This window comes from Theropithecus gelada, chromosome 13, assembly GCF_003255815.1.
Source record: "Theropithecus gelada isolate Dixy chromosome 13, Tgel_1.0, whole genome shotgun sequence".
Classification (NCBI taxonomy): Eukaryota; Metazoa; Chordata; class Mammalia; order Primates; family Cercopithecidae; genus Theropithecus; species Theropithecus gelada.
In genome coordinates this window covers 40444374-40454168 of record NC_037681.1, presented here as the reverse complement: position 1 = coordinate 40454168, position 9795 = coordinate 40444374, and the positions used below count along the sequence as shown (strand labels likewise).

General features: G+C 50.5%; 1 non-coding gene across 1 annotated transcript; it reads right to left on the bottom strand.

The window, feature by feature from the left end:
- Positions 1-6541: 6541 nt before the first annotated feature.
- On the bottom strand, positions 6542-6645 carry LOC112605437. The gene has a single exon (XR_003115428.1). It is a non-coding gene; the product is annotated as a U6 spliceosomal RNA (small nuclear RNA).
- Between the last annotated feature and the right edge of the window lie 3150 nt (positions 6646-9795).

The window sequence follows — 9795 nt, the reverse complement described above, 5'->3', positions numbered from 1 at the left end:
TGAAAACATCAAAAGAAGACTATTTTGTGACATGTGAAAATGTGGCATTTCAATGTCCATAAATAAAGTTTTATTAGAACACAGCCCCGCCCGTTTGTGTGCCTCTTGTCTATGGCCGCTTTTGTGCTGCCGTGGCAGAGTTGAGCAGTTGAAAATATTTCCAAATAGTTACTCTCTGACCCTTTACAGGAAAGGTTTGCCAACTCCTGCTGAGTTGTATGGCTTTATGACACACAACTCAGTCTTCACTGTATTTTTGTGTGTGTTTAAATTTCACCTGTAACTAATGAATGTATGCACATTATGGAAGATTCAAACAAGGCAAGAATATGGCGGAAAGTACCGGAGTTCCCTGCCCCCACCTCCTTCCTCGGGTGATTGCCATTAACACCTCTGAGCCTTGCAGATACTGCTTCTGCTTCCTCTGTCTGGGTTGCCCTGTGCTGCTTCTGTTTCACAAAATCCCATCACACCTCAGGGCCAAGCGCTACCATCATCTGGTCTACACCCTCTGAAAGCTGCCCCTGGCCCTGCCTTCCTGGCACATGTTGCTCCAAAGGTAGCATCTTGTAGAGACTGAGAGCATGGGTGCCGGACCGGCCGCCTGGGTCTGAACCGGGCTCTGCCACCTACTAGTTGTACGTCCCTGAGCAAGTTGCTTACTGTCTCTATGCCTTAGCCTTTCCCTCATCCTTAAAATGGTGGTCATGGAATGATCTATGTGCTTCACAGGTTTGTGAAGCTCATGTAATAAATAATTAAACACATGTTGGCTGGGCACAGTGGCTCACGCCTGTAATACCAGCAGACAGATCACCTGAGATCAGGAGTTTGAGACCAGCCTGGCCAACATGGCAAAACCCTGTCACTACAAAAATACAAAAAAGTAGTCTGGCGTGGTGGCGTGCACTTGTAATCCCAGCTACTCAGGAGGCTGAGGCATGAGAATCGCATGAGAATCGCTTGAACCTGGGAGGTGGCATGAGAATCGCATGAGAATCGCTTGAACCTGGGAGGTGGAGGTTGCAGTGTGCTGAGATTGCGCCATTGCACTCCAGCCTGGGCAACAAGAGCAAGACTCTGTCTCAAAATAAATAAATAAACAAACACATGTGACCTGCTAAGAACAAGGTGTGGTATACAGACGGTGCTGCTAGGGAGCCATCATGGTAGCTGGTGCCCATGCAGCCTGCATCCATGCCTGGCTCCCCCACCAGGGTGCAGGCCCCCGAGGCAGCGAGTGCGTCCTCTCTACTCTTAGCCCAGAGAGGCGTTCTGGAAACAAACAACGATGCTGCAAGAAAGCCGTGTGACAAGCCTCAGGGCCAGGGCCTCAGGTGTCCTGAGTGAACGAGGGCACCATGGGAGCCAGAACACCCAGCTCTTCTCGGACTGGGCTGTGAGGATGTCCCATGCGCATGACCCAGAACTTGGGGTCCTTGAGGCTGGGCAGGTGAATCTAGGACAAAAAAAGACACAACTTCTCAATAAGCAGGAGCCCACCCTTTTTTGATTGTTGAGGGACCTTCAGAGAATCTGAGGATCACAGTGTCTCCTGGCTGTGAGGAGGGGCCAGGGAGCTCTGGCAGGCCCAGGCCTGGGCACCCAGACTCCTGGGTTCTTTTAGAGGGGCAGCCAGCAAGGCTGACTGGGAGACCTCATCAGACCAGCAAGGTCAGACTTTTCAGAACGCTGAGGAGGGGGAGTGGGGGTGGGGTAAAGACACCTCCACCCCTCCCACCTTCACATAATATTATCTTTCCCCCTCCCCACCCCCACACACGGTGCTGCCCCTCGAACCCCAGATGCACATCCCAACCTTCTTCAGTCTTCCTAGCTTTTGAGGCAGTGAAGCCGGACCAGAAATGGACTCACAGTTTATCTAGGATAAAGGACTTTAGCGCTCCACTCAACAAGCAAATAAAAGGCTGAAGCCTCGGGCGAGGCTGGGGTGGACAGGTACGGCAACGTCGGCAAATCTGGAGGCAGATTTGGCTCCAAATGAGCTGTGAGTTCTCCACCACCACCACCATGCAGGCTCTGGCGCTTGAGACCCCGGACGCTCCCAGGGAGGGCCCAGGGGCTGGTGTGGGTGTGGGCACATGCCTGTGCTTCCCTGAGCAGCCAGGGCCAGAGACCCAGCTCCACAAGGCTCAGAGGCTTCATGGAGAAACGGGAGGAGGGGCCTGAGGCGTGTCTCCCTGTCTGCCATGGGCCTGGAGTGGGCGGGTCCTCCTGCATCCTCCAGTCCTGTCTGGAGTCTGATGCTCTGTGGCTGGAGCAGCGTGGGACAGGCTTAGGTGACACTGTTTGAGGAACATCCCCCTCGAGGCTGGTCTCATCCCAGCAATGGATGGCTGGCAAGAGGGGCTGGAGTCTGCATGGGCTGGAGTGGGGGGATGGCATCAAATGTGATTGTAGTCACATCTACACACCTGACTAGGCTGTCCCTTATTTCCCTCCAGCTTCATGTCCCTTATTCTGGGAGCCCGCCTGGCCCTGCCCCACTGGGCCGGCCCCTGAGCCGGGTGGTGGGTGCGGGCGGCGGGTGCGGCCACCATTGTGCAAGGGGTGAGCTCACCCGCCGTGCCCGGCCTGGCCTGCACTGACCTGCCCGCTGCTGGTTAATCATTGTTCAAACACCCTGGCAGGCAAGTGGGCTGTGGAGGGAGACGTGACAGGGCAGGGCCGCCTCTGCCAGGTCTCAGCAAAGCTCTGCCAGCAGGCCCAGGGCCGGAGCTGCTCCCCTGGATCCCACAGAGAGCAGCCTGCAGTGGGGCTGAGACCACCTCTCCTAACTCCTTAGGAGGAACTCAGTAAATATTTTTGATAGACTCAAAGAACACCCCTTTGTAGGTTTCCTGTCTTGGGGTAAACTCCCAGCAGTTTAGTAACATAGCTATGAGGGCAGGTCCCAGAGTCCAAATGCTTTGGGTCAAACCATAGCCCTGTCACTTACAGGCTGTGTGAACTTGGCCGAATTTCATAATCTCTCTGTGCCTCAGTTTCCTCGGCTGTACAAAGGTATTGATGATGATGATAGTGCCCTCCTCATAGGACTATTGGGAGGATTAGGATATATATAAAGTGCTTACTAGGCCCATGACAAAGAAATCCCAGTGCCTGAACCAAGACTGAAGATTCCCAAAAGGAAGATGAGTGGCCACCAGATGATGGGCTGGGCTGTTTGTACACTCACATGGTCTCCTGTGAATTAGGTACGACTTTCCCCACTTCCCAGATGAGAACAGTTGGGCTCAGGAGAGGGGTGGGGAGGGATGTTATGTGTGAAGCAGCTGCTGAAGGTCCCAAGAAAGAAATGACAAAGCTGGGTTTCAAGCCCATGTCCATCTGCACCCAAATGCCATGTTCTCCCTATCACCCAGCCCTGCCAGGTTTGCAGATCAAAGATGCAGATCTGAACTTGCCAGGCAATTAAATTCTGCCCATGCTCATTGACATTCTCTGAGCGCGGTAGGTAGAGGGGTGGTGAGGAGGCTCTGGACTGAGTTTGCTAAGAGAAAGACAGAGATCAACAATGCCCAGCCCAGTCCCTGGCCCAGAGAACCCTCGATGGATGAGGAGATAGCATGAGCTGTGCACTGCCCGGCAGAAGCCCAGCACCACCATGGCTGAGACCCAGGCGGCTCCAGGACCCCCAGACAGGCAGGGTCAAGGAGGAAGCTGGTGGGAAAAGGGCAGTGCAGCGGCACACTGGGTTTGATTTGTGTGATTCTTTTCAGTGTGTGTATATTTGGCATGGTTTAGTTAGGGGTGAGCTGCAGAGATCAGAGGCCTAGAATCCCCTTCTCCTCCCTGAGGCTCCCCCACGATGCTGTTACTAGCTGGGACTGAGTAGAGACAGCCATAGAAACAGGTGCCAGACTCCTGTTAAGGGCCCTGGCAGAGGAGCACTCGTCTCCTGGGAAGAGTCTCGGCCCTCAGCGCGGGCTCTGTGGTCTGCGTCAGAGCCGCACCTTGAGGGAGAGTTCCGGGCATCAGGCAGCTTGCCCCAGGGTCTGTGGGGCATTTGGGGGCCCCATGGGAGCCTGCACACCATGGGATAGGCAGCTAGGAAAAATCCATGTCAGACACGCAATCTGAGACCTTGGGAAAGAAAGAACCTTGAGGCCAAGGAATGCAGCTCAGGGACCTGTGTATGTGTATGTGTGTGTATGTGTGTGTGCGTGCGCGTGCGTGTGTGTGTGTGTGTCTCTCTGTATCTGTGTGTGCATGAATGTGCACTGACGGCCGGCTAGGGCAGCAATGTTCCTCCTCAGAACAGTGAAACTGGTAATGGTCATCTCATGACAGCCCCAGGAACCTCCCCCTGCCTCACGGGCACGCCACCCTTCCTTCTGGGGGCGCCCACTCACACCTGCCCTCAGTCTCATGCCCAGTGCCCCCTGCCTTCTCAGCCTCTCCTCATCCAAACAGGCTCTCAGAATATCCTTTGAGAAAGTCACTTCTCCTGAGCTGTTGGTGGCTGAAAATGAGGCCTCCTGTGTGGCCCACCCAGCCACTCTCACCTTCCAAGGACAGTCGTCCTGTCCCTACATGCACAGCCGCAGCTATGACCAGGGGGGACCCTGGCTTTCTAGGTCACAGAGGCAGCCTGATCCTGCCTGGCTCCTGCTGGAGATGGAGGACATGCCCGGCTGTGGACTAAAGGCAGCTGAAACCAGTCTTGGCCACCATGACACATTCCAGCCCCTGAGGCCAGACTGAGCCATGAGACTCTCCTACCTACTTACTGATACAACTGAGAGGCCTCGGGCACAAGGAAACACTTCCTGGCCATGGCTGAAGCCATAGATACAGGTGTTGGGGGACACAGGTGAGACGCTGGTAGGGCAGGAAAAGTGCGTGTGATACATGGTGTTGGTGCCAGACGGGTGTATGGGAGATATTAGAAAGATCCTAAAGGAGGTGAAAAAGTTGTAATCTCCTCTCCAAAATATCCTCCACACAGACCTCCAGTATTATCTTCTCTATCTCAGCCAGCCCAGCTGTTCAGTGATACATGGTGGTGGTGTTAGGGAGGTATGTGGCGTTCCTGGAAGACATGAGAAAGATGCACAGATCATGGAGGAAGCGAAGGTTCTAATCTTGTCTTCAGTTTGTTCTCTACACAAACACTACTATTATCATCTTCCTCATCTCAGCCAACTTGGCTGTTCAATGACGATCAGGTTCTTAGGATAAACATTTGTGTCTCCTAATCCCCAAAGGTAAGATGGGAAAGGGTCTTCAGGCCCATACCCTTGCCACAAGGAGATATGTTCCAATGAAAGCAAATTTCAGACCATATTCTGCCACTATGACATATTTTTATTAGCAAATAGTCACAAAAATAGTCATCTGTCCACCTCCACTAAACTTGGGCCATCCCCTTTCTCTATCTCTAGGCATGCTGAAAAGCACTCACATGGGAGGTCCAGTAGCTCAAAGATGTGGCGATGTTCCGTCAGCGAGCCCAGCCGAGCTTCTGGTTTGACCAGGAGACAGAGTTGTCAAGGCCAAGAGGTGACTCAGCATAAAATGGGAATAGACCCAGAGCACCAGTCCCTGGTTGTCAGGCACCCAGGTTTGGTGGATTCTTCTGTCTTGTTCAAGCAAAAACATAGGTGCCTAAACCATCTTTCCAGCTGAATATAGTTCTCGAACATCACTTACCTCACCAACAACAAATTACCTGGATATTGTTTATGCTAGTTAATTAATTTGGGGGAACAGATTTAAATAAGTATATCTGAAGCTCTTGCTAGCCACTTCTAGGGTGTGAGTTACTTTAAGTGTTAACTCATCACCCCTAGAGCATACATTACAATCAGCTCACACACAGAGACACCATCTCTTCTGTTCCTACAGTGGAGCTTTAAAGTAAGTCACAGACATTACACCAACCTGGGGTGTAACCCTTGGCACTATTGACATTTTGAGCCAGAGAATTCTTTGTTGGGGTTGGCGGCAATCTGAGCATTGCAGCCTTTAGCAATAAAAACCAATACTTGGCCTTTATCCAATAGATAATAGTAGCATATCCCCCTCTGCCTCCAAGTTGTGATGACCAAAAGGCCACCGTACCTGCCAACTGTTCCCTGGAGGCAAAATCTCTCCAGGTTGAGAACCATGGAACTAGAGTGATCGTATTTATTGTCCACTCTGGGACACTTTCTTCTTAAACTTACATATCAGAAAATGTTAACTAAATACAAAAATGGAGAGACTAGTATCATCAACACACCACCACCCCGTGTATCCACCACTAAAACTCCGTAATTGTCAACTCAGCCAATTTTATTTCGTCTCTATTCCCACTCACATTCTGCCACCACTTCCCCTTGCTAGATTGGTTTGAAGCAAGTTCTAGACAATATTCATCTATAAATATCTAAGTGTATATCTTTATTTTTTAGATTTTTTTAGTTGGCACATAATAATTGTACATATTTATGGGGTATATAGTGATGTTAGAGGCATATAATGTGTACTGATCAAATCAGGGTAATTGACATATTCATCTCTCAAACGTTTATCATAGAATACGGAATGCTTCACAAATTTGCATGTGATCCTTTGTGCAGGGCCGTGCTAATCTCTGTATCATTCCAATTTTAGTATATGTGCCGCCAGGGTGAGCACTAGATCGATTGAACTATCTATCAATCAATCTATCCATCTTTAAAATATAAGAACCCTTTTGTTTTAGATGAGGTCTCACTATGTTGCCCGGGCTGGAGTGCAGTGGCTCCACTCAGTTGTGTGAAGCCTGAATCCCACTGCACTCCAGCCTGGGCAACACAGTAAGAGTAGTCGATCCAGCCTGGGCAAGGTACCCAGAGTAGGTGCAATCCCACTGCTGATCAGCATGGGAATTCTGACTTGCTCCGTTTCCAGCCTGGGCTTGTTCCCGCTCCCTAGGAAACGTGGTGGTCCCCTGCTCTCAAGAGGTCACCATATTGATGCCAAACATAGCATGTACACCCAATTGGCATAATGCACTACAGCCCAGAATTCCTGGGGTCAAGTGATCGTCCTGCCTCAGCCTCCAGAGTAGCTGGGACTACAGGCATGCACTATCATGCCCGGCAGAACTGTTTTTTTTTGGTTTGTTTTTTGAGACAGTCTTGCTCTGTCCCCCAGGCTGCAGTGCAGTAGCATGATTTAGGCTCACTGCAACCTCTGCCTCCTGGATTCAAGCAATTCTTGTGCCTCAGCCTCCCGAGTAGCCAGGATTACAGGCATGTGCCACCTTGCCTGGCTAAATTTTGTATTTTTTTAGTAGAGACAGGGTTTTGCCATGTTGACCAGGCTGGTCTCGAACTCCTGGCCTCATGTGATCCACCCCCCTTGGCCTCCCAAAGTGCTGGGATTACAGGCATAAGCCATCGTGCATGGCCCAGAATGATTTCTTTCTTTCTTTCTTTCTTTCTTTCTTTCTTTCTTTCTTTCTTTCTTTCTTTCTTTCTTTCTTTCTTTCTTTCTTTCTTTCTTTCTTTCTTTCTTTCTTTCTGATGTAACTATATTATTATATTTTAAAAATTAAAAATAATTCTTTAATATCATAAAATATCCAGTAGGTAAAACCAGGATACTCTTGAGAGTGTAATGGGCAATCAGTTTACTAGGAAAAGCAGGCACAAGTTGGAACTGTCCAGGCAAACCAGGACTGAGCCAGGCATATGGAGCTTTTGTTTTCCCTAAATATAACCCTTTCTAATGCACGTGTCTGAAAAGTCATTCCCCTGCTCAAAGCCTCTAAAGGCTCCCAGCAGCTAAATACAAATTCTTGACTTAGCCCAAGTCTCAAGGCCGTCTGTGGTGTGCCCCCCACTTGCTCCTGCTGTCTCCTCTGATATCCTCCTGCTGCTGATGTTGTTCTAGCTGGTGACTGCATCACCCAAGGAATCTGGGGACTGCCACCACTCCCTGCTGCTCAGAGATATTGCTGCATGGGGCATGGCACTATGCGTCCTGGAGGCACTGGTGGGCAACCTGGACATGGTTTTTTTGTTCATTTGGATTTTAACTGTCCCTCTAAGTTACCTGAATTTGAATGTTGGCAGAAGTAGGATATTAGGGTTTGCTGTGAAAAGAGTTCTGGGCTAGAAGTGGCTCAACCTGGCCTGATTTTTTTTTTTTTTTTTTTTTGCAGGGGAAGGGGGTCTCTTCCTTCTTACCTTTCTTTTTAAAAACATGTATCTGGGGCATACTTTGCTCTTAAGAGGCTAAAACTACTAACTCCCAAATGCAGAGGGCACCTGTCCATTCTCAGCCATGCCCAGGGCAGGGCACAGAGCTGGGGCTCTACCACGGTGTGCAGACAGAACTGCTGGGAGTATAGGTGCCATCATCCCCGCACAGACAGATGGCAGACACACAGAGCTCAGCCTGTTAGATGAGTGTCAGCTCCACTGCTTCCCCAGGGGTTTCTCGGAGCCCAGGGCTCCCGCTAAGGATCAACTGCCTTCTGTGCCTGGAAGAGGCAGAATTTCTTTCCTCTTTACAATCTGAACTCCACAGTCAGGTTTGCTGGGTGACTCCCGTCTCTAAGTCCCTACAAAGCTCCTGAAGGTTGAATTTGGGGACTTCTGGCCGAGTACAACTCTGAAGAATGAAAGAAAGCCATTCTGCTTGACATGAAGCTAACAAATAACTAGAAAACTTTTCCAGGCCCTGCAAGGATATAATCCTTGGAGCTGTCTCAGCCTGCATGCCCAGGGCCAACTGCAGACTGGCCGTGCAGTTCCTGGTCATCAGCCACCAGGATGCCTCCCAGACAGACCTCACCTTCGTGCTGTCAGAACCCCTTTTCTCCCCACGTTAGCCAGGGCGCCATCCATCCACTCGCGGAGAGGTCTCATTTGTCTGGGTCCCCACCCAGCCCGCAGCAATGCCCAGTAGCTGCTGCAGACTTGTGGTGGCCTGCTGCTTGCCCTGTCCTCTGGTGGGTGCTTGTTAGGGCCCTGGGGGTCCTTTCCTGCTAGCACACCTTCCTTCATTTACTTATTGAGGATCTACCGCGTGTGCCGGGCTCAGGAGTAGGTGCCGGGACACATTAACACCAATTCCTGCTGCATCACGGGGCTTCCGTCCCAGCGGGTCGAGCACCCGGGGCCACCATGATGAATTTTCACACACGGGTTGGCTTCTCCTCTCTTCCCAGAAGCCCTGGGATCCTTTTGCAAATTATTCGCCTCTTCCCAAGGGACCTGGTTTGCAGACTAAGGGGCCTTAACAGAGGCCTGCCCAGGTCAGGCCACAAAAGGTTGCATTGCAATCTCACCCTGGGCAATGTCGCCAGTCCCTCCATCTACAAAATAGATCTGTCAAGTGGCCATTCTCTGAGGAAAGGAGATGGGGGTTCAAGGTGATTTTCTATTTCCACTGGAGTGCAGTGTATGTTATGTGTGTGTGTTGTGTGCACGGCAGTGGGGATTTAGACTTCTATGAGCAATCTGGTGAATTCTATGAGGATTTTTATATGGCATCTAAGAGGATTCTATGAAGCTTCTACATGGATTCTATTAAGATCGCGTAAGGATTTTACGTTCATCTACAAGAAGTAGGCATGGGTTCTATAAAGATTCTAAGAGGTGTTAGTGTGTGAGCAGCTGAAGCCTTGAAGTGTGGGTGGATGAGCCAGTGCTTTGCTTTCAGTTGCACCCGCCCAGCAAGAAGGGAGCTCCCACCCCCACTTCTCTTCCCCTATAACCTGAGTAGCATTTCTTGTCTGCTGGGCTCTTCTTTTGCCCTGTACAGAACCAATTTAATGAAATGAATTAAAAAAGT